Source organism: Hemiscyllium ocellatum, chromosome 5 (genome assembly GCF_020745735.1).
Source record: "Hemiscyllium ocellatum isolate sHemOce1 chromosome 5, sHemOce1.pat.X.cur, whole genome shotgun sequence".
Taxonomy (NCBI): Eukaryota; Metazoa; Chordata; class Chondrichthyes; order Orectolobiformes; family Hemiscylliidae; genus Hemiscyllium; species Hemiscyllium ocellatum.
The window spans coordinates 45,635,577-45,660,181 of record NC_083405.1 but is presented as its reverse complement, the minus strand read 5'-3'; positions in this window follow the sequence as shown (position 1 = coordinate 45,660,181).

Below are 24,605 nucleotides of genomic sequence, written 5' to 3'. Positions count from 1 at the left end.
TCCTTTTTATAAAATTAATCACAACTGACTGCAGAGTTGTCAAAATATCATAGAATATTTAAAAAAAAACTCACAATGTAGAAAGCAGTACATTAAATAACCCAACCTACAGTCGGAATGGAAATAATGAGACACAGATATATTTCCAAACATGTCTGTGGGAGGGAGTAAAAGCCATTTTAGATGTCACTCAAAATGAAACACCCAAAATACACATGACTGCTCCCATTTTAAAGTGGGTATTATTTGTTTACCTCTTTTTCCACTTGCATTAAATTAATTTTCATTCTGGGGTAGATTATGGAATTTGTGCTCTTGTGAAGCATTTCGCTGCCAGAACACATGAAAAATGGGCAGAAATTGCTTTGAGGTTTGCTGACCACCCCACTGAATTCCTGATATATTTTCCTACTGCAAAACGCTGCCTGCCAGGACCTCAAATTTGTAAAATACCATCCTTATGAAATAAAGAAGACTTTCTTATTTCGGTGGCTAGCTAAGATGCGGTTTTAGTGTTGATTGGAAGATGCCCATGACTCTTCAGTCAGGCAGCATCCACATTGGCTAAAGGGGACATTAAACTGGGGCATGAGTACTAGTTTACAGTTTTAGTGCTGTTTCGAGTATCCATACTGTGACAAATGAACATTTGGATTGAATTCTTAGCTTTATGCTTGGACTTGTGGACCCTCACTTCTTAAAGAGTCACCCACGATGAAGCAGTCACGCTAATGCATTTGCATAAATGTTTTTCTTTATTCTCTGAATGTTATTTTATTTCCCACAGATGTGCAATGCTTAGTATTTCACATTCGTGTCGAAGAGTGTGGTGCTGAAAAAGCACAGCCAGCATCCGAGGAGAGTCGAAATTTTGAGCATACACTGTTCACCAGGAATGAGAGGGTGGCTCAAGGGGGCTGAGAGATAAATGGGAGGGGGTAGTGGGGCTGGCAGAAGGTAGCTGGGAATGCAATAGGTGGGGGTGAAGGTGCATGTCCGTGGTTGAGTGGGAGGGGGAGTTAAAGTGTTCGGCCATGGGGTGGTGGGGTTGTTTGTGCATGTGTCCCAGAGATGTCCTCTGAAACGTTCCACAAGTTGGCGCCCTGTCTCTCCAATATAGAGGAGAACACATCAAGAGCAAGTCCTGGGCCTCCTCCACTGTCAAACTCTAGCCACCTGAAGTATGGAGGAAGAACACCTCATCTTCCACCTTGGGTCTCTGCCAAGGACATGCAAGTCACTTTCTCCTCAGTATTACGTATGCACAGATTTTACTGGTTTGTTGGCTGGCCACTCAACCAGACTCAGTGGCAGTGAATGAGCACGGGGGTGTTATGGTTGGAAGGTGCTTTTCCTCCTTGGAAAGGTTTTATGATCTTCAAGACCAAGGGGCATTGCACACAGGCCAGCAGGGTTTTCTTCTCTGGCATCCCTTTCAAAAGAAGTTCCACCAGAACAAAATAATTACACAGAAAATCCCTGCCTGCATAAACACCACTAGGACTGGTAAAGGAATCATTTCCAATTTTGTAACCACTGATTTTCATTTAATGAGTAACTCCTTTAATGTGTAGATTTAATATATATTGCAATTCAATATTTAAGCTATTTGGCTCTATTTTATCAATTTGGAATTTTGGCGCAAGTGTTGCTTACTGAGACCATGCATTGGAAATTTGCCACAGAAGCAGCAAACCCTGTGAATTTGTAAGATATCCTCTGTCACTTTATCTGATTAGATTATGAAGTATCACCTCCATCTGCATGATGCTTAATTACTTGCCATAAAAATCTGACTTACATAACCCAATGAAAAAGCCCAGGGGCTATGAAACTCTCAAACAGGGACTTCTGTTTGCACACCTCTGTTTCATTGTTGAATAATACCACTAGACTGTACTTGTCCTTCATCACCATACTAGCAGGATAGAAAGAGTTTTCATACATTATGTTTCCTGATTGCGAGACAGGCATTGCAAGAACATTGGTGGATTTCAGAAGTTAGCATTATAGTTTAGTGGCAAAGGAGAGTTCTACTAAATAATGGGTTGAATCTGTCCTTTTTTTTAGCTGTGCCAAATTTCATTGAGTTTCCTGAAGTATTCCAGTCTGTGAGGCCTGTGTCCCAAACCCTCCTTTTTAATATCTACCTGGCCCCTGTGCCAACCGATTCTCCCACTCGGTGTAGCTGGAAGAACTTGCCACTGCCTGGATATCCTAAAATAGGGCAGCATTCCTGGCATTGGCATTATCTTTAGAAGGCCTTTGCGCAGCCTGTCAGGCACTGTAGGTCCAGTAATGCCTGCACGCTTTATGACATTTGCTCTAGATAGGGTCGTCAAAGAGAATTGTCTACCTGTGGACAGACACCCGGGGGTCTTGGTGGACAGAGGAAGGCCATTCCCTTCCTCAGAACCAGCCGAGGAAGTTAATCAGAACTTGCCAGCCCACTCTGGGGTTGCCACCCAGCTCAGTGTTACTTCATCCATCTGGAGTAGTGTCCAGCAGTTGATGATTTCTCCTGCTTTTCCAGAGTAAGTGTAGCCATCTGCTACCTTACACTCACTATAAATCTGCTACTACACCCATCTTTCAACAAGATCCATGCTCTACCACTCTCACTACTGCCTGCAACATCTTCATTTGTTTGTTCTTACACTCTCTTACCCTATTCCAAACAGCCACATTACAATGCTGCATGAACACTACACTGCCTACTCACTCAGTTAGCTCACTTCTCAACTCACTCAGTTAGGACACCTCTCCACCTTTCCTCAATCTGCACCATCACTAACAGCTGTGCAACGTAATTTCACCTTCCGTAATCCATCCATTTCTCATTCCAGGAGTAAACAGCACATGATAGGGTAGAACGAGCCAAGATGAGTGTTGGGTACCTGATAGTCAACTCCTCGCCCCCTATGAAGAGAAGACCCTGACTTTCAGGTAGCTGACTGGCCACATCCAAGCTATTGGACTTGTATCAGAGGCTGAATGTGACTCACCATGCTGGGACCATCTGGCTGGGGAGGAAAATAGCAAAAAGGCAAGGCAAGCCAGAGACATCACAAGCATGTAGCTCGGCATTAGGTGAACCAGAGTGAAGAAGGGCAAGCTGGTAGTCCTGAGATGAAGCCTGATCTAATCGGTCAGCTGGATGCTTGGCCCTGTGTGCAGTGTCTGTGCAACAAAACTGCAACAACATGGTGTGCCCTGGCCATGCAGCAGTGTGGTTCAAGGATCAGAGATGTGCCACAATGATATTGAGCAACTGGCATGTTAAATCTTAAGGTCTGTGGATATCTGTGGTGTGTTCATGGCTGTAACCCACAGTACACCTCCGAGATGCTGGTGGCAGGTATCCCAGGTTGAGGACCTGAAGGTGGAAGCTGTGCACTGGAGTCACCAAGTACCTGCTCAGATTTCTTTGTTGTTTCCAAGGCATCTCTCAGTATCTAGTTTCACTCAAGTGAAATTTCTGCTGAAAGGTGATAAGATAGGAAGCCGCATATTACTGAGACAAAGTCTGCAGTTAATAAGACTGATAACAAACAATAATCATAGGCATCTCTCTGCTCCCCAGTGAGAATCTTGACTTGATGTCCAGAATTCTTTGGAAGAAACAGTTGGTTACTCCAAACATTGAGAAAGACCTCTCATTCAATTGCCCAATTTTTTTTCTACAGCCGATCTTGTTCAGGCTTTTCTAAGATTCTGCCCTTTGCATATTAATCCAAACTAACACAAAATTAATTGATGTTGCAAATGTTCCCATTGGAAGCTTAGTGGTATGTCACAGTGAGAAAATAGAAGCAGAAAATGCTGGCAGCCAGTTGTGGAAGGCACACATTGGCTCAGTAACTTAATACGTTTTTGCCTCCAGAACTGGCTCTAAGTGGCAAAGTGACTGGCTTGACAGCAGCAACAAACCAATTAAAATCAATTAGAGAATCATTTGGGGTAAAGATACTGCCCTGGTTCTGCAGGTATTGGAGCAAACAATCAAAGAATGGTAGTCAATTGGTGGCATTTTTCAACTTTGGGAAGAAATTATGTTTAATTATTTGCCATATGATAAAATCCATGAAAAGTAATGGTGAAAATCTGTAAAAACTGTTTTTAATTATCAATAACTGTAACTCATATCTTCATAATGTAGTATTGACTCCACAGTGGTTTTACAGCACTTGGTTATAGCCATTTATTTAACCAGTATTCGCTAAATTTCTGTAAAGTACTTTTCAAATACTTACAGCATGACTTTAACACTGACAGCATTTTACAAGCTTAGGTGAAATCCAAACTCTAGCATTCCCTTCCTTTGAAATTAATTTCCAGATTCTGTTTCACTGTTAATACCTGCCATCAATGAGCTGATAGCCTTAGTGCAGGTAAGCTATCATCATATTTTTTTGCATCATTGCATTTCCTGATCAGCAATTTAGAGCTGTGATGAATCGTTGACATAGTTTTAAAATTAAATAATAACTTCTGTCTAAGTAGCTGTTGTCTAATTACAATATGACAAATGGACTACTATACATTGTACTGACCATCAATTTAGGACGGTGTTTCTTTCAACATAAAGATCTCCAACCAACTGCTAGAAATGTCCATTAGTGAGAGTTCTACAATTTAGAAAACTAACTTAACTTGAAGGATGTAACAAAACATATCAACAGCTGAATTCAATATTTAAGGACAACAGGTATCCTTAGAACAATATGTTCCTGTAATAGAAACTCAATGGTTTATATTGCAGGGAAGGTCTTTTGGTGTAAGTAGAAACATCCAGATTCAAGTTCCATTTCAGGCCTTGATGGACATGAAAGATGTGTTCGTGACATGGACACACAGATTGTTCTTCAGCCTGTAAATCCTTCCAGTACACTTGATAGCACAACAGTAAGATTGCAAGAGTTTATTTGACACCCATACTGCTGAACTTTTGCAAGCATATGTATGGACCATCCAGTGGCCTGAAGAGACAGCAAGTTTATATGGCGGGTTTGGAATGAAGTCGGTTGGTAGTAGGTATGTGTCATTTTATAATAGGTACTACACCTAAATCAATATCTATTATTAGAGTGGTATGGTGACTCAGTGGTTAGCACTGAGGCCTCACAGTGCCAGGAACCCGGGTTTGATTCCAGCCTTCGGTGACTGTGTGGAGTTTGTGCATTCTCCCCTAACAGTGTGAGTTTCCTCTGTGTGCTCTGGTTTCCTCTCACAATCCAAAGATGTGCAGGTTAGATGATTAGCCATGCTAAATTGCCCATAGCGTTCAGGGATATGTAGTTTGGGGAATGGGTTTGGCTGGGATATTCTTTGGAGGGTTAGCGTGGACTTGAAGGGCCTTTTCCATGCTGCAGGGATTCTATAAAAATAATAATAAATAGCACATGCCAACAGATATGATTTATAGTGCTGACTGCTTTATTACCCTCTTTCTGGGATAATTAATTTTACAGACATCTGCACCTCTGCTAATAATTTCCAAATGTAAATTAATTTCTAATTGCGAAGATTGAGATAGCCAACATATATGCCAACATGCAGATAGAAGCCAATATATAATGAATGTTCAACAAAGACTTTCAAGATTAGTTCCCTTTGGAATTACGGAATCCAAAATGATGGGTTTATCAGCAGAAACTAGTTGGTGAGAAAGAGTTAGAATTCTGAATGGATCAGGGCACTAAAGGTAATACAGAGCATGTAATTTAGCAAATCAATTATAACTACAATTCCTTGAGGAATTGAAGGTTAACTGCTGAATAATTGGGAATTTTAAGATACCTTTTTGGAGTAAAAGAGCCTGATATCATTTCCCACTCACTCTTAACTGCAATCTAAAGATATTTTCATTTATATCAAAATGCTAGAAAGAATAACAAGAATCAAACTGGATAAATGAATCTACAATGATGAAGGGATAGAATCAGGAAGCAATGTGCTTTAACAAAGGTGTCGGCACCAGGTATTCCAGGAGGTACCAGTAGTGCCCAATATTTCCACTTGTGAGTAGGAGAATAGGATGAGTGGGATGTTATGAGGGCATACGCATAGGTAACGAATGAAGTTTCCAAAGATATCCTGAGAAAACCTTTAGGGCTTTCAAAGAGAAATTCTCTTTGAACTCTGTGAAATTGACACAGCCTGTTTCATTTGATTTGCTAAGATTTCATTTGATTTGCTAAGATTTCATTTGATTTGCTAAGATTTCATTTCCAGCTTTAACAGAGGTATGCCTATCATGATGACAATATTAAATGTAACTTCCCCACAGTGGTTTTCTAACCCTTGTCTCTACATTCTGCTTTTGTTTGCCCCCATACTTCTCTGGCAACCTTTCTTCCTTTGAGCATCTTATGTTTTCCATATTTTATATCTTTAGATTATAGATACTGCATATCCTTATTCCAGTCCAAATTTCTGGATTTTTTTTTTGCTTTCCCGGTTCAGCACTGAGCAACTTCCCAGTCAGTGATCTCTGCCACCATCTCAACTCTTCTTCTAGTTACTCTTGAGTTTACTGCCTTTAATTTCTCTGTAAATGTCTCTGTCCATCAAGCACATGCGTGGCCAGCTGACAGAGTCAAATTAGTCCTGTCAATGACGAGGCAATCTCTTTATCTCTTTTTCCATCTTCACATTCTAACTCCCCTCCTAAGCCCACTTCTATCTGTCCCTGGAAAAGAAAACCTCCCTCAAGTCACTTACCCCTGTACCTTAAAATTCCCAATTATTCAGCAGTTAGCCTTCAATTCCTCAAGGAATTGTAGTTATAATTGTTTTGCTAAATTACATGCTCTGTATTACCTTTAGTGCCCTGATCCATTCAGAATTCTAACTCTTTCTCACTAACTAGTTTCTGCTGATAAACTCATCATTTTGGATTCCTTAATTCCAAAGGGAACTAATCTTAAAAGTCTTTGTTGAACATTCATTATAAGATATGACCAGATAGCTTAAAGGATTATTTGGAGAATGCTGGCCATTACTAAAACTGGTCACGATTCAGACATCATCCAGGAATATAAAGATAATTTTCATTTTTCTTCTCTACTAAAACCATCTTCTTAAAACACCCTTTATTATTCTGTCCAAAGATCCAGGCCATTGTTTTAGCTGCCATGGTTCCTTTTCCTAATTCTACAGAAAAACAAGATTTAAAAAAGATTATTATGCTGTCTTAACCCTGTAATCACAACTTGCTTTGGATTCTATCCCATCTCTTGCAGTGGTAAAATTATAGAAGGCTGCTGCACAGCGGAGGCCATTTGGTCCATTTGGTAGAATTGTATTGAACAATATGGGCAGGACCATGAAAATTGGGAGAATACAGTGAAAATTAAAATATTTTATTCTCGATGGCAACACAAAATGTCCATTCTTCTCCCTAAGGTTTCAGCAGCTAGGTGAGAACCTCACAAGTAAGAGTGTTGATCCTATATTCATGCATTAACAACTCATTCTGACTTAATTATGCTTCATTCAATGTGCGTTGCTAGTCTGCTCGTTAAAACTAGAAGGCACCAATTGTCGGTTTCAATGTCAGAGCAATAGTCTGACAGCTGCAGTTCACTGGCAACTTCTTTTGGATCTACCTTGGCCAACATTTCCAAACATTTCTGAACAGTGACCACCTGCGCCAACCATCCATGGAAATCAACACTGGCAAAGCACCAAGCTAACTACATCATCAGACTAATACATAGCACAGTTTATTGCTTCAAGATTACATTTTGGACTGTGATGGCACCTTTCATTGCAAAGTTACTTTGTGATTAGGGAGCGCACTGTTTCCCTTGTTTGTTTTTCATGTCCAAATGACATTTCTTCAAGAAAGTAACATCCTTTGCAAATGCTTTGGAACAGATAGAAGTTGTTTGAGAAAGATACTTTGTCGTTGTTTGTGGTCAGACTCAACTGACATTTTGTTTCTCCCAAGCAGATATTGATTAGAATGTTCTCAAACAAAGACAATAGCCAGGCAACCTTTCTTAGTCTGATCATAGTATCATTCAGTTTGAGCAAACAGGTTGACCGCAAATGCAATTGGATTTCCTTGCAGCAGAAGGGATGCTCCAAGTCCTGTCTCATTAGCATCACACTAGTTTACTTATGTCTCCCAGACCCAAATGAACTTATGCATTAAAAGGAGGATTAACCAGGATTTCTTAAATTATCAAATAGAGTGAGTTTTTCTTTTAAACAACTAAATGTGAGAAGTGGGAGGAAGGAGGTATTGGAGGTTTTAGCCGATTTGGTTAAAGGTCATTAACTCCCCAGTCTGGATGAGTTATATTTCAGGCTGCTGTGGGAGATGAGGAAATCTGACCCAAATTTTTAATTCTTTTCTGGTCATAGATGCCAGAGGACTGGAAGATAGCTAATGTAGTCCCACATTTCAGGAAGGGTGGTAGAAATAAGCCGGGGAATTACAGACCAATGAGTCTCAATCAGTGGGAGGAAAATTTTTGGAAAAAATTTTGAAGAAGAGAATTGATCCCCACTTCGAGAGTCAAGAGTTGATCAGGGTTAGTTAATATATCTCTGGCAGAGGGCGATCATGCTTAACAAATTTGACTGAATTTTTTGAGGTGGTGACCAAGTATGAGGTTGTAGATAATGCAGTTTATGTAGTTTATATGGATTTCAGCAAAGCCTTTAGCAATGTCCCACATGGGAGATGGTTTAAAATGTAAAAACCTTGGGATCCAAGGTAACTTGATAAGTTGGATCCAAAATTGGGCTTAGTGATAGGAGACAGAGTAGAAGAAGGCTGTTTGTGCAATTGAAGGATGGTGTCCATAGGTGTGCCACAGGGATCAGTGCTGAGTCCTTTGTTGTTTGTGAACTGTATTATCAATATAGAAGAAAATGTGATGGTGAAGATTAGTAAGCTTGCAAGTGATACAAAGATTGGCGGGGTGATTGACAGTGAGAAAGAAGGTTACAAGAGGATATAAATGGATTAGACAGATGGATTTTTAACCATGATAAGTGTGAGGTGATGCACTTTAGAAGAAGTAACAAGACAAGGGAGTACTCAATGAATGGCGGGGCATTCGGAAGCTAAGAGATACAAAGGGATCTTGGGGTCCTTGCCTATAGATTCCTCAAGGAGGAAACACAGGTTAATATGACAGTTAAGATGGCACAAAGGAAACTTACCTTTATAAGTCATGGCATAGACTATTAGAGCAATGAGGCTATGTTGGAACCGCACAGAACTTTGGTTAGGCCATAGCTGAAGTATTATGTACAATTCTGGTAAAAACACATGATAGGAAGGATATGATTGTGCTAGAGAGGCTGGAGAGGAGATTCCCCAGGATGTAGCCTGGAATGGAATAGTTTAGCAATGAAGAGAAGCTAAATAAGCTTGGATTATTTTCTTTCGAGCAAAGAAATCTGAGCGGGAACTACATTGACATGTATAAGATTGTGAGGAGCATGGGTATGGTGGGTGAAAAGAACTGTTCCCCTTGGTTAAAGTGTCAATAACAAAGAGGCATAATTTTAAGGCAGTGTGTTTAGAAAAGATTTGAGGAAAAATATTTTCATCCTGAGAGTGATGGGAACCTGGAATGCAGAATCTGGGAGGGTAGTTGAGGCAGGAAATGTCACAAGCTTTAAAAAGCACTTTGATGACTATTTCAAATAACATAATATTCAAGACTATGAGCCAGTTCTAGCAAGTAGAGTTAGTGTAGATTTAGAGTAGTTTTCATTGGTGCAGGCTCAATAGGCCAAAGGGGCTTTTTTGAACTGTATGATTCTAGCAATTAGGAATGCAACACATTCACATACATCATAGAAATAAGAGGTGAGTCCAAGAAGATAGAAGTTTAAAAAAACAGCTTTTCAATTGTCTGTGAAGTGCAGATATGATGATGTCACAGCCATTATTAATGGCGCCAGTAGAGTTGACATTGACAATTGAGCAGTTAATTTTGAGATTCCTGGTGTTGCAGGATGGTGGAAATTCTGTTGATCAGATTCTTTTTGACAGCAAATGCATGCTAGTATTCAGACCGACAGTCTTTTGCTTACAGTGATGGAGTGTCAATTATGTCTATTCTCAGAACTGTTGCCCTCACGGTTCTCCAATTCACATATTAGAATGTCCAGACAATAAATTGACTCCCTTAAGGCAAGCAATAGCCTAGTGGCATATCACTGGATTGTTAATCTGAGACCAGGAATAGTCCAGGGACCCAGGTTCAAACCTCACCACAGCAAATGGTGGAATTTGAGTTCAATAAAGAAAAATACAATCTGAATTTAAGAGTCTAATGATGACCATGAATCCATTATCAATTGTCAAGTAAAATTCATCTGGTTTGATAATGTCCTTCAGAGAAGGAAACTGCCATCCTTACCTGGTCTGACCTACATGTGACTCCAGACCTATAGCAACATGTTTGACTCTTAACTGCTCTCTGTGCAGTTAGGGATGGGAAATGAATGCTGGCTTAGTCAGCAATGTCCTCATTCTGTGAATGAATGAAAAAAAACCACAGACTAGCATGCTGCTCATGTAGACATGCATCTGGTCTCCCTCCTATCGGAAGGATGTTGTGAAATTTGAAAAGGTTCAGAAAAGATTTCCAAGAATATTTCCACGTTTGGAGGATTTGAGCTATAGGGAGAGGCTGAATAGGCTGGGGGCTGTTTTCCCTGGAGTGTTGAAGGGTGACCTTATAGAGATTTATAAAATCATGAGGGGCATGGATAGGATAAATAGACAAAGTCTTTTCCCTGGGGTGGGGAAGTCCAGAACTAGAGGGCATAGATTGAAGGTGAGTGGGGCAAGATATAAAAGGGACCTAAGGGGCAACTTTTTCATGCAGAGAGTGATGTGCGTATGGAATGAGCTGCCAGAGGAAGTGGTAGAGGCTGGTACAATTACAGCATTTAAAAGGCATCTGGATGGGTATATGAATAGGGAGTGTTTAAAGGGATATGGGCCAAGTGCTGGCAAAGAAGACTAAATTAGGTTAGGATATCTGGTCAGCATAGACAAGTTGGACCCAAGGGTCTGTTTCTGTGTTGTACATCTCTATGACTCTATGACTCTGAGGAAATAGGATGCCCCCATTATCTCTTCTTTTTTAAGTTTTTTCCTGTTTGAAGTTTCCAGGACACTTTACAGATTCAGCATTCCATGGGATTCACATGAGACGTTGGTAGGCAATCACTGGAGTTATGTTGATAGTTTTGTTTATCTGTTTCAGTCCTCTTTTTTTAAAAAACAAACGCATTTTGGAATGAATTTTTTAATAAAATGTCCCTAGATACTTTAGAGTTCTGATCCACTGTTGTAACATATTGACTGTATATAAATGTAATTATAACAGAAGTATAGGTCACTTAATTCCACAAGACAGATAGTATACTGTAGGTAATATTCTATTTCTGCAAACAGTAAATGTTTAAAGGCTGTTGCCAACTGCACACAGGGACACAGACAGTGGAGGCAGAGATCACAGGTCAAGATAGCCAGCAGCTATGCGCAACTGCATTCCTCCAAATACGATGTAAATAAATTGAGGTTCATTGAGACTTTGACAGCCATTTGTAAAGTATGGCTACTGAGTCCCCTTGACATGGATCTTGTTTTAGCAGACCACAAATGTCTGCTATCACTTGACATAAAATCCCAAGCTATCTGAGACACCAGTATTCCGATATATCACGAAAGTTTATCCTTTGCTTTTAAACCCAAATCTACCTGAAAACTGATGTCTTTATGGATAAAACTCTTGCTACCATTTTGCGCTATGCCTTCTTGCACTCCATTTCTTGGATGTTTTTAGGTGTTCCTTGAAAGGTAAGGGAACAAGAAAGAAAGCAATAAACTTTCCTTTATATTCTGCCTTCCTCATCTTCAGGAACCTGACCAAGCTTCGCAGTCTATAAAATATTTTTAAAATATAAGGGTTATTTTTATGATAAATATTCCTCTGGTCTCTGTAACACAGTCTCTGCAATAAATGTGTCTTAATAATAGATAATGGGCAGGAATGTACTTGAAATTGCTGAATACAATACTTGAGTGTGCAAACCTTTGGGGCAAGTTAAAGAAGGATTGCGACAGATTCCAGCCTATAGCTATACATTACTGCCATACACAATCTTTGCCCAACAGCTTCATTTGGGCTTTAGTTCAGCATGATCACTTCCCATCGTCTGCCCATCTTGTCTGCGATGATATTTTTCGCACAATAATAAATAAGTTTGTGAAATGTGGAACCGAAGCAAGTTAAGATAATAGTGCATACAGCCACCCTGCTTGTCAAAACAAGTCTAATATCCAATTCAAAGTGTGCCAGATTTTGAGGCTCATTTCCAGTTGAAAAAATGGAGGGTTGATTCATAAAATGTGTCAAAGCTATAACTTTTAAAGCAAGCTAAATAATTATTTCTGTCAGCACCAAACATATCAGCACTTCGTACGTACAAACATTTTCATTATCTCTTTAATGAACAAAACAGACAAATGCCATATGATGTTGGTTAGTTTATTTTGACAATGTGGCTGGAGGGCATATTTAAAAATTTTACATGGATGTATCATTAAATTGTACTCATAAATCCACCAACACACCCTTGCGGGATTGCATTAAAAACAGCTTGTTCATACTTGTGAAAGACAATACATGATAACGATCTAAAAAAATCATAAAATGATGTTTCTATTTCAAGATATCTTGATATGACAGTGTCAAAAGATGATGTATCAACATGCACAGAAATGTTCTAAATATAATTAAGATCATTAAATTGAAAGCATGTAGAGTTGAGGAAGGAAATGAAGAATCCTTTGAACTGATCTCATTCACATCAACAAAATGAGCCAACTCTTTAGTGTGGTGAAAGGAAAATGAATAAAAGAATGAGTCTGAACTGATTCTCAGCAGTTTGGCTAGAGCAGCTGCACTGTGACATTTAAAAACCTGGACCCTGGTTTTCCTAAATAAAGATCGTACCATTTTATCTGACACGGTCTGAGTCTGTCTGTGTTTGTGTATGAGGGAGGTCTGAGTCATGCTTTAAGTAACTGCCTAGTAAATTGAGTTATAATGTCTTGTCTGGTGAACGCTTTTGTCAATTGCTTTGCCAGAAATAGCCTTGTGTGAACAGAATGAAGCCTGTTTCAAGATCGTGAAAGTTGCAGTGTAGCCTTAGTGAGGAATCTGAAGATTCTGAAAGTGATTATTTATCTTCCATCCCTCCGCTCTCTTACAATAAAAATCACAAACATCTTTTTTCTCACAGCAATCCTTTTATTTCATGAAAAAAATGACATTTCCTTAAAAGCTCTTGGACAAGGTTATTCGGCCCTCTGCCAAACATTCACAAACAAGCAAAGTATAATTCAACTTTATGACAGATAGAAATTTCTCATGAGCTTTCAACTGAAGTGTTACATACTAGAAGCACACCTTATAACGTAACCAACTTTAAAAACTTCCACCATTACATCCTTTAAGCATGAATTTTACTAAATACTGGTGCAGACATTGCTTTACTGTGCATTGAATTTTTTTCCGAGCCCAAGAACTCAGTGTTTAAGTTCCTAATATGTGCAGTTAACAAGTCAGGCTGTGGCCAGCAGCACAATTTTATAACATTTACTATGTTTGGTAAAAAAAACTCACTGCTACATTGTAGCAAAGCCATAAATAAATATTTTTAAGTGAAAGCTTGACTCAGTTTTATAGTACTCTGTTTTATTCTATGACTTGATGTCACATTATGAGTTTGGATTCAAGACAAATTGGCCAAGGAGAGGTCAAGAACTTCCTTCAGGCTTAGATTTCAAAGTAACACTGCTATACATGGTAAACATAGATTCTCCAGACTCTGACATATAGTTACATCTGTTAAGGACTATTCTATCTTCTTTGTGTGTTCATGTCTACATACTCGCAAATCCCTTTTTATTCAAGAGTATTCTAATTCTACCTTCACCATCCTGCTTGTGCTGTGCTCAGTGAGGTGAAGTTCAGTGACATCATCACGTGGTTGCTCCAGGTTCCTAAAGTCCTAATACGACACATTCTTGCCTCTGGGTAATGTTCAAACTTAGTTTAGGACTTTATCACATAATGAAATCTTAAGGCCAGTGCTGAGCAATCCCACAATCAATCAAATCCAAATTCTGTACACCTGTCACATACAGTCATGAATTATGATGGACAATTCAAACAAATTAACAGGAGGCTTCACAAATATCCATGTCCCCATTGATAAGAGACTTGGGGGTGAAAGACTGTAGTGTAAGAGGCATGGCTGAAACTTTTGCACCCATCTTCAACAAGGCACTTAGAGTACATGATCTGTTTCAGCATTTTCGTAAGTTCCTCAGTATGCTAGATTCAACTATTTTAATGCACTTCATGTGAAACCAAAAAATGGCTGAAGATATTGGATATTGTAAAGGCAATGGGCCCTGACAATATTCCAGCAATAGTACTGAAGACTTGTCTGCCAGAACTAGCTGTGCCCCGAACCACATTGTTCCACTACAGCTACAAAACTGACATCAACTCAACAATGTGCATAATTGCCAAAGTATGTCTTGTACACAAAATGGAGAACCAATTTAATCTGGCCACTTATTGCACCATTAATTGATTCTGGATTATCAGCAAAGGAATGGAAGGTGTTGTCAACAGTGCTATCAAGTTATAAGCTGCCCACCAAAAAATGATCTCATTTCAACTGAAGCAGTGAGTTCAGAGTGACTGCACTTGACAGCAGGTATCATGTGTCTGGGTGTTTTATCAGGGAGCCCCAGTCAAAGCAAAGTCGATGGGTATCAGGAGGAAACCTCTCCATTAGTGGAGTCATGTCCAACACAAAGGCAGTTGGAGGTCAATCATATCAGCATTCCATTGGAAACCATCATATTACTGGATTTTTAAATTCATTCACAGAATATGGGCATTGTTGGCTAGGCCAGCATTTATTACCCACCCCCCGTTATCCAGACGGCAGTTAAGAGTCAGCCATATTACTGTGGATCTGGAGTCAGATTATAGGCCAACCAGGAATTTCCTTTTCCTAAAGGACAATATTAAATTAAATGGACTTCTCTGACAATCAACATGGTTATTATTAGTTGATTTATTCTGGATTTTTATTGAATTAAAATTCTACCGTCCAGCATTGTGGGATTTGAATCTGAGTTGCAAGAACATTTCTTTAGTCTCTGGAGGAAGCGTCTGGCGGCAATAATGCCATTAGGCCACCATGTGCCCCAAGGGCAGTGCTGTACTATTCTAGGCTCAAACAACTCCGGCTGCTTTATTAATGATCTTAATGATATTTAATGTTGAAGCAATTTAGAAGGATGCTGAGGTTAGTAAAAGTAGAATAGATTGCAATTCTCTGGTACATCAAAATCAATTTCTGTGTCACATCCATTGGAACATGGGAACAAAAGTAAGTCATTGAACCCCACAAGCTTGTTCTGCCATTCAATGAAATCATGGCGGATCAGTGGCTTAAGACCATATACCTACATTTGGCACAATCCCTTAACACCTTTGCTTATTAAAGATATCTTGTATCTTAGATTTAAAACTAAAAACTAATCTCGCATCAACTGCCATTTGTGGAAGAAAGAACATAAAACATAGAACAATACAGCACAGAACAGGCCCCTTGGACCTCGATGTTGCGCCAACCTGTGAACTATTCTCAGCTCATCCACCTACACTATCCCAGCATCTTCCAAGTGCTTATACAAGCTTTGTTTAAATCTCCCTAATGTGGCTGAGTTAACTACATTGGCTGGCAGGGCATTCCATGGCCTTAACACACTCTGAGTAAAGAACCTGCCTCTGACATCTGTCTTAAATCTATCAACCCACAATTTGTAGGTATGCCCCCTCGTACAAGCCGACGGCATCAGCCTAGGAAAAAGACTTTCACTGTCTACCCTATCTAATCCTCTGATCATCTTGTATGTCTCTTTCAAATCCCCTCTTGGCCTTCTTCTTTCCAATGAGAACAGACCCAAGTCTCTCAGCCTTTTCTCATAAGACCTTCCCTCCAGACCAGGTAACATCCTGGTAAATCTCCTTTGCATCTTGTCCAATGCTTCTACATCTTTCCCGAAATATGGTGACCAGAACTGTACACAAAATTCCAAGTGTGGCCGCATGATATTATGGCTCCGGAACTCAATCCCTCTATGAATGAAACCTAACACACTGTATGTCCTCTTAACAGCACTATCAACCTGGGTGGCAACTTTCAGGGATCTATGTACATGGACTCCAGATCCCTCTGCGCATCCACACTACCACGAATCTTTCCATCAACCCAGTACTTTGTCTTCCTGTTATTCTTCTGAAAGTGCATCACCTCATGTTTAGCTGCTTTGAACTCCATTTGCCTCCTCTCAGCCCAATTCTGCAGTTTATCCAAGTCCCCTGCAACCTGTAACATTCTTCCAAACTGTCCACTACTCGACCGACTTTAGTATCATCGGCAAATTTACTAATCCATCCACCTATACCTGCGTCTAAGTCATTTATAAAAATGACAAACCCCAGTGGTCCCAAAACAGATCCTTGTGGCACACCACTAGTAACCGGACTCCAGGGTGAATATTTTCCATCAACTACCACTCGCTGCCTTCTTTCAGAAAACCAGTTTCTAATCCAAACTGCTAAATGACCCTCAATCCCATGCCTCTGTAGTTTTCCAATAGCCTACCATGTGGAACCTTATCAAAGGCTTTACTGAAGTCCATGTATACCACATCAACTGCCCTACCCTCATTTACATGGTTGGTCACCTTCTCAAAAAACTCAATGAGGTTTGTGAGACATGACCTGCCCTTGACGGAACAATGTTGACTGTCTGAAATCAAATTGTTGCTTGTTAGGTGATTATAAATCCTATCTCTTATAATCCTTTCCAAAACCTTTCCTAAAACAAAAGTAAGGCTCACTGATCTATAATTACCTGGGTCATCTCTACTGCCCTTCTTGAACAAGGGCACAACATTTGCAATCCTCCAATCCTCTGGTACTAAACCTGTAAACAATGACGACTCAATTATCAAAGCTAAAGGCTTTGCTATCTCCTCCCTGGCATCCCAGAGAATCCTTGGATAAATCCCATCCAGCCCAGGAGATTTGTCTATTTTCACTCCTTCTAGAATTGATAACACCTCTTCATAACTAACCTCGATCCTTTCTAGTCTAATATCTCGTACCTCATTCTTCTCCTCCACAATATTCTCCTTTTCCTGTGTAAAAGCTGATGAGAAATATTCATTTAACATCTCTCCGATCTCCACAGGGTCCACATTCAAATTCTCACTCCTGTCTTTGACTGGCCCTATTCCTACCCTAGTCATCCTTTTATTCCTCATATACCAATAGAAAGTTTTAGGGTTCTCCTTTATTCTATTTGCTAAAGACTGCTCATGTCCTCTCTTTGCTCTTCTTAACTCTCTCTTTAAATCATTCCTAGCTGATCTGTAACTCTCCATCGACTCATCAATACATAAGCCTCCTTCTTCTGCTTAATAAGATGCAACTTCTGTAGTAAACCACGGTTCCCTTACCTTATCATTTCCTCCCTGCCTGACAGCGACATACCTATCAAGGACATGCAATATCTGTTCCTTAAACCAGCTCAACATTTTGATTGTCTGTATCCCCTGCATTTTGCTACCCCATTTTATGTATTCTAATTCCTGCCTAATCCCATTATAATTGCCCTTGCCCCATTGATAACTCTTGCTCTGTGGCATGTACCTATCCCTTTCCATCGCTACACTAAACGTAACTGAGTTATGGTCACTATCTCCAAAGTGTTCACTTACAAATAAATCAAACAACTGGATATTACCAAGCACCAGATCCAGTGTGGCCTCCCTTCTTGTTGGCCCTTCAACATACTGTGTCAGGAAACTCTCCTGTACACATTGGACAAAAACTGATCCATCCGACGAATTAGAGTTATAGCATTTCCAGTCAATCTTGGAAAAGTTAAAGTCCCCCATAATGACCACTCTGTTCCTTTCACTCCTATCCAGAATCATTTTGCCAATCCTCTCCTCCACCTCCCTGGAATTCTGTGGAGGCCTAAAAAAAACTCCCAGCAACTCTCCTCTCCTGTTTCTAAACTCAGCCCACACTACCTCAGTAGATGAGTCCTCATCAAAAGTTCTTTCAGCCACTGTTATACTATCTCTGACTAACAAGGCCACGCCTCTCTTTCTTTTACCGCCTTGCCTGTTCTTAATGAAAGATCTAAACCCTGGAACCTGCAACATCCATTCCTCACCCTGCTCTCTCCATGTCTCCAAAATGGCCACAACATTGAAGTCCCAGGTACCTATCAATGCTTTGTCATTTGTGTATATCCAATCTCTAAATGATTTGAATTTCTACAGCTTATGTAATGATTGAAGTCTTCTACGAATTTAGCACGGATGTCAACAGAATTGGCAGTTCATGTTGATGTTGTTTGGGGATTGTGGAACCTCTGCCTCTGTGCCTCCTCTGTCACTCCTCTGGGCATACTGGATGTTGCAAGTTTAACATTGAAACATGCTGAGTCACATTTGAGAACTTACTGTCATGAGGGCTGCCATGTTTTCCCAAGTACGTACAATGCAAAAATTCGTAAGGTTCTTCTTTCAAGTGTCCTTGTATAGTTTGCACTGCCCACTTTTGGACTGTTTATTCCTGAAATAGATCTGCTTATGGTCCTAAAGGTATTAATGTGGGAAGATGGTCTGCTCCTCTAAGTTCAATTTTAGGGAGACGATCCCCATGCTACTGCCTCCAGCATGATGAGAGATCGTTTTGTCTGTGATTCTGTCCAGCCATCAAATTCTTATGCCAGAACTCAAATGTCTTTGGTGAAAGCATTCCAGAGGTTTGATGTGGTTTTGTAAAAGCACTGGTCAAGTTTTAGCTTGTTGTTTTCAATGTTAGCACTTCCAGGGTTACAGATGGCATCTCTTTATATGTAGTTTTGGGTTGATCAATACTTTTCACCAAAATTAGGCTTTGTTAATATCAATCTGTACCTTATGCAATTCTAAATAAAACAAGCCAGAAGAGGTAGGAAAGTTAGCTTACTATACATTTGAACTAAAAAAGTTGGATATTATAATACCCGAAGGTCAATCAGAAGTTAACTATTCTTATCTGCCGTGAGTTTGCAGCAGTTTTGGATTTTGAAACTGAGTTGTTTATACATCTTGATACATACTTGATTCTTTCTCACATATCTATTGTAATTTCATTGAATATGTACTTTAGCAATAATTGCAATCAAAGTCAATTGTAAAAGTAATATTTACGCTCCAGTTAAAGACTTAAGCTGCCTCCGAGTGACTGTGCATAAAAAAAAGAATAAACATGTTTTGGTTTAACAGAGAATTTGTAATCCCTCTTAAATCATGAAATCTGACCTCATTATATGAAGAACAGTTCCATTAACCTTTAAATAAACATCCAGAAATGATTGTGTACAATAGCACTCAATACAAGGTTAATGTTATTTTTAATGTCTTCCATTCATTGTAAATTTGAAGTCATCCATGTCTCCTGTGTCCTAATGTGATAAGTCCTCTTTACCCCTTGTCCCTATGCTTGCTCTTCTACACTGGTTCTCAGTAATGTTTCAATTCTCTTCAAATTCTTGCATTTTTTTGCACCTCCCTAGCTCTGGAACCAGCTTCATTTCCATTTCCCTGCCTGATATCTGTACTGTTTCTTTCAATTATGGCCTCTTATTCACCCTGAATTTAATCCAGCTAAATTTAATTCCCCTATCATTGATGGTCATGACTTCAACTGCCTGCCTGAAGCTCAGCAATTTCCTTCCTGCTCTGGTCCACCCTGAACCATGACCCCTAACAATTCATCATTTTGCAGACTCTCACTGGCGTCATCTCTTTCAGAGATATTTGCCAAATGACCTCCAACCCTATAGGCCTCCAACTTTGTTCTGCTGTCTTTTGGATGCTTTGTAAACTGCATGAATGTGTTATGCCTTTTCAGATAGACATAAAAGATCACACTGCTCTGTTCAATAAATTGCAGGGGTAGCCTTCCTTACTGTTTCAGCCAATATTCAACCCACTCAAAAAAATTATTTTGGAATTTTACCGCAAAATGGTTGCTGTGTAACAATTGTGTTCCTTGGTTAGTGGTGCTTTATGTGGTCTATCATATGGTCTGAGTGCTCCCTATGTGCTATATCACAAAAACTGGGTTCTTGTTAAAGTAGAGGTCTTGAAGTTTTTCGACCACTATCTGTTTGCAATGCTATAAGATTACAGATCTATACATAGTCTGTGTTACATGATTATTGACATTATGGCTACATTTGATAACAGAAAGACTACATATGATTGACTGAATGACTACTCTCTGCATTGACTTCATTGACATGTGGAAGTGAAATGAGCACCTTTGTCCTGGAAAGTCACATGTTGTGATGTGATCCAAAGACACAACAGCCTTTCTGGAATCTATCCATTAATATAACAACAATAATGACTACATTTCCAAACTAGTTATTTGGCTGTACAATACTTCTGGATTTGTGGCGACCATAGAAGATGTTGTATCAATGCAAGTCTTTCATTCTATCAATGGTGAACTTGGACTACTTTGTCACATAAACTTCCTTTTGACCTTATCCCTCAGACAAAGAACAAAACTGAGACTCTCAGTCACCTTAATAATTGGTTCTTGAAAGAATCCTTGTAATCTTCTGACTGCCTGGTTTTGCATTTGAAAATCGGTTTGTCAGTGCATTTGGTGATGTACATTTTACAAGAAAACAACATTCATTTACACAATGAATAGAAAACAGATGCAAACAAAATAACAATATAAAAGAAAATGTGGCTACTTCACATCTGCATTGAAGCACAAATATCACAAACCAGCTTTTTTAAACAAGGAAACAATATTAATAATTGAATTAAGGAAATGAACTAATGTGATCTGTAAATAACAAGCACCAGATCTTTTTACTTCCCTAGCCAAACAGTTCCAGTAAAGCTCTGACACTGTAATTTATCAGATAATATAAAAGATTGACTTGATGTGTCTTATCCAGAAAAAGTGGAGTAAATCTAACTTGGCCAATTACTGCCTCATTAGCCTTTTTTCAGTCACACAAGAATGAAGTAAAGAGTCAGTATTAATGTCATCAAATAACATATCCTCATCAATAACCTGCTCACTGACGTACATGTTGGGTTCCAGCAGAAGCATTTGGCTGTAGACCTCATCATAAATTTGATCCAGATGTATATGGAAGAATTGAAAGCCAAAAGGAAGGTGAAAATATCCACCCTTAACACTTGTTTATATTCAAATGTATCTGCTACTCTTTTGCAGATTTATGTATGTCATACAGTAATGCTAAAACCGCCTCTTCTGATTGTGCTGTTTTTCTTTGCTTGTTACCAAATGCAAAATTGGCCATTTTGTATTGTATGTCTGAATGTAGGTCATTGATGTACAGTTTACACCCACTCTCTCAGCAGTAATACTATACTGACTTTTCTTCAATTTTTTAGCCAAGAGATTAATCCTTGTGTAAGAATCTGGAGAGTGAATTGTTGCAAGATATTGAGCAATGTTGAGAATGGGGGAGCTTTCCAGCTGAATATCACTCAATTTGCATTCATTGTTTCTTACAGTATAACAGAATTGCAATTCAAAAATATTTCATTTGTTTAGAGAACTTTAGGATATCATATCATTGTAAATTGTGCTATAGCACACACACACACACACACACACACACACACACACACACACGTAAAAGAATGGCCTGCAGATTCTATGACCAAGAGACCAACTGCTCTTTCCTTTCCTACACCATGTTTCCATTTTTAAAAATTCTGTAGTCTGGAGGTTAGTCACAATGATTAGGTTCCACATTGCACAATCTATTTTAAATGAACTATTAGAAAGGCCATAAGAAATAATTAAAAGTGATTTTGCACCAACTTTACCTACATTTAAAGGTTTTGAAAGTTAGTATGCCTTCTTCAGAAAGTCCTACTTTTCAAATGAACCCTTTTCCAAATGAAGCAGTTGCACATAAACTATTTTAAATGTAATCTAAGTTTATGAGGTGACTACAGTTGTTTGTGATATCTGGTTATGACTTTGAGAGTTTGCAATTGGAGCTGAGACCTTTAAGCAGTAATCAGTGCACAGCTCAGCTGAGTCAGACACTTGTTCACATTTGGGATGCTGCAACTGATACCGTTCAGTTTCAAAGTTCAAGAGGGTTAATTGGTCAGCTCCTCAAAATGGGCACGGGCACTGTGTGATTAACCTGTGTCCATTGTGTGGAATTCAGGCAGCATGCCAATTTTGTGCTGCCTGCTCATTAGAATTTTTTGTGTGCAGCCAGGGCTCTCAAAGCTCTTTATTAGGTCGCACATATCAGCAGGGGAGGCAGTGCTGTATCATTACTACTTAAAGCAAAGTCACACAAGGTAAAATCTAAAGAGAAGTGCTTTCTGATTTGAGTGTGGGATGGGGAGCTAATCTAAACCAAATCTGATCTAAGACATTGCAGAAACCCACGATGGGCAGCACTGTGGCTCAGTGTTTAGCACTGCTGCCTCACAGTGCCATGGACCGAGGTTTGATTCTAGCCTTGGGTGACTATGTGGAGCATACATGTTCTCCCTGTGACTGTGTGGTTTCCCTTCAGGTGCTCTGGTTTCTTTGCACCGTCCAAAGATGTGCAGGTTAGGAGGATTGGCCATGCTAAAGTGCCTATAGTGTCCAGGGATGTGTGGGCTAGGTGGATTAGCCATGGGAAATGCAAGGTTACAGGGATAGGGTGGGGGGAGATCTGGTTGGGAATCTCATTGGAGGGTCGGTGTGGATTTGATGGGCCAAATGGCCGGCTTCCACACTTATAGGGATTCTATGATGACATACTGTATGACTCAATGAAGGTGTGATGCAGAAAGTGTCGAGAGTGTACTGCTGGAAAAGCTCAGCAGGTCAGGCAGCATCTGAGGAGCAGGAGAATTGACATGACGGGCATAAACCCTGATGAAGGCTTATGCCCGAAACGTCGATTCTACTGCTCCTCGGATGCTGCCTCACCTGCTATGCTTTTTCCAGCAATACACTCTCAACTCTGATCTCCAGCATCTGCAGTCTTCTCTTTCTCCTAGTGATGCTGAATATGTACTGTATCCTCAGTAGACATGAGACATTATGTAAAAGCAATGGAAATAGGAGATGTCAGTACCAGTAACATCACTCCAATCCAAAATGAGAATGCAGTAAAACTAGGAAAAAGGCACATACTGGGTTGACTTGTCTTGACTACTTCAAAAATGGAGATCCATTGGGACTATTTCCTAGTATTACTTTTTTCTCCCCCTCTATGATGAATCTAGAAGGAAAACTGGAGAAAGTTTACTGAACTCATAAAACTAGGTAAGATTAATTAAGCTTATTCTCCTTCAAGAGGATGCACACCAGCAAATCTCACTTTTACCTCTCACCTCATCATGATTCAGCAGCGGTAACAGCCTGTTTCACTTCCTACACATCCCCATTACTCAGCCACCATCAATATCAATCAGCACTTGTGTTCATGCTTCACTTCACCCTCATATTCTTGACACTTCACTTTTCAAGAAAGGAGGGAGGGAGAAACAAAGAATTATAGACCGGTTAGCCTGACGTCAATGGTGGGAAAGATGCTGGAATCAATTATAAAAGATAAAATTACGACTCATTTGGATAGCAGTAACAGGATAGGTCAAAGTCAGCATGGATTTATGAAGGGGACATTGGGCTTGACTAATATTCTGGACTTTTTTGAGGGTGTAACTATGAAGATGGACAAGGGCGAGCCAGTGGATGTAGTGTAGCTGGACTTTTAGAAAGCCTTTGATAAAGTCCCACATAGGAGATTAGTGAGCAAAATTAGGACTCATAATATTGGGGGCAAAATACTGACTTGGATTGAAAATTGGCTGGCTGACAGGAAGCAAAGAGCAGTGGTAAATGAGTCCTTTTCAGAATAGCAGGCAGTGACCAGTGGGGTACCGCAAGGTTCAGTGCTGGGACTGCAGCTGTTTACAATATACATTAATGATATAGATGAAAGTATTAAAAGTAATATTAGCAGATTTGCTGATGACACAAAGCTGGGAGGCAGGGTGAAATGTGAGGAGGATGTTATGAGAATACAGGGTGACTTGGACAGATAGATGAGTCAACCGATGCATGGCAGATGCAGTTTAATGTGGGTAAATGTGTGGTTATCCACTTTGGCAGCAAGAACAGGAAGGCAGATTACTACCTAAATGGAGTCAAGTTAGGTAAAGGGGCAGTACAACAAGATCTAGGTTTTCTTGTACATCAGTCAGTGAAAGCAATCATGCAGGTACAGCAGGCAGTGAAGAAGACTAATGGCGTGCTGACCTTCATAACAAGCGGACTTGAGTACAGGAGCAAAGAGGTCCTTCTGCAGCTGTACAGGGCCCTGGTGAGACTGCACCTGGAATATTGTGTGCAGTTCTGGTCTCCATATTTGAGGAAGGA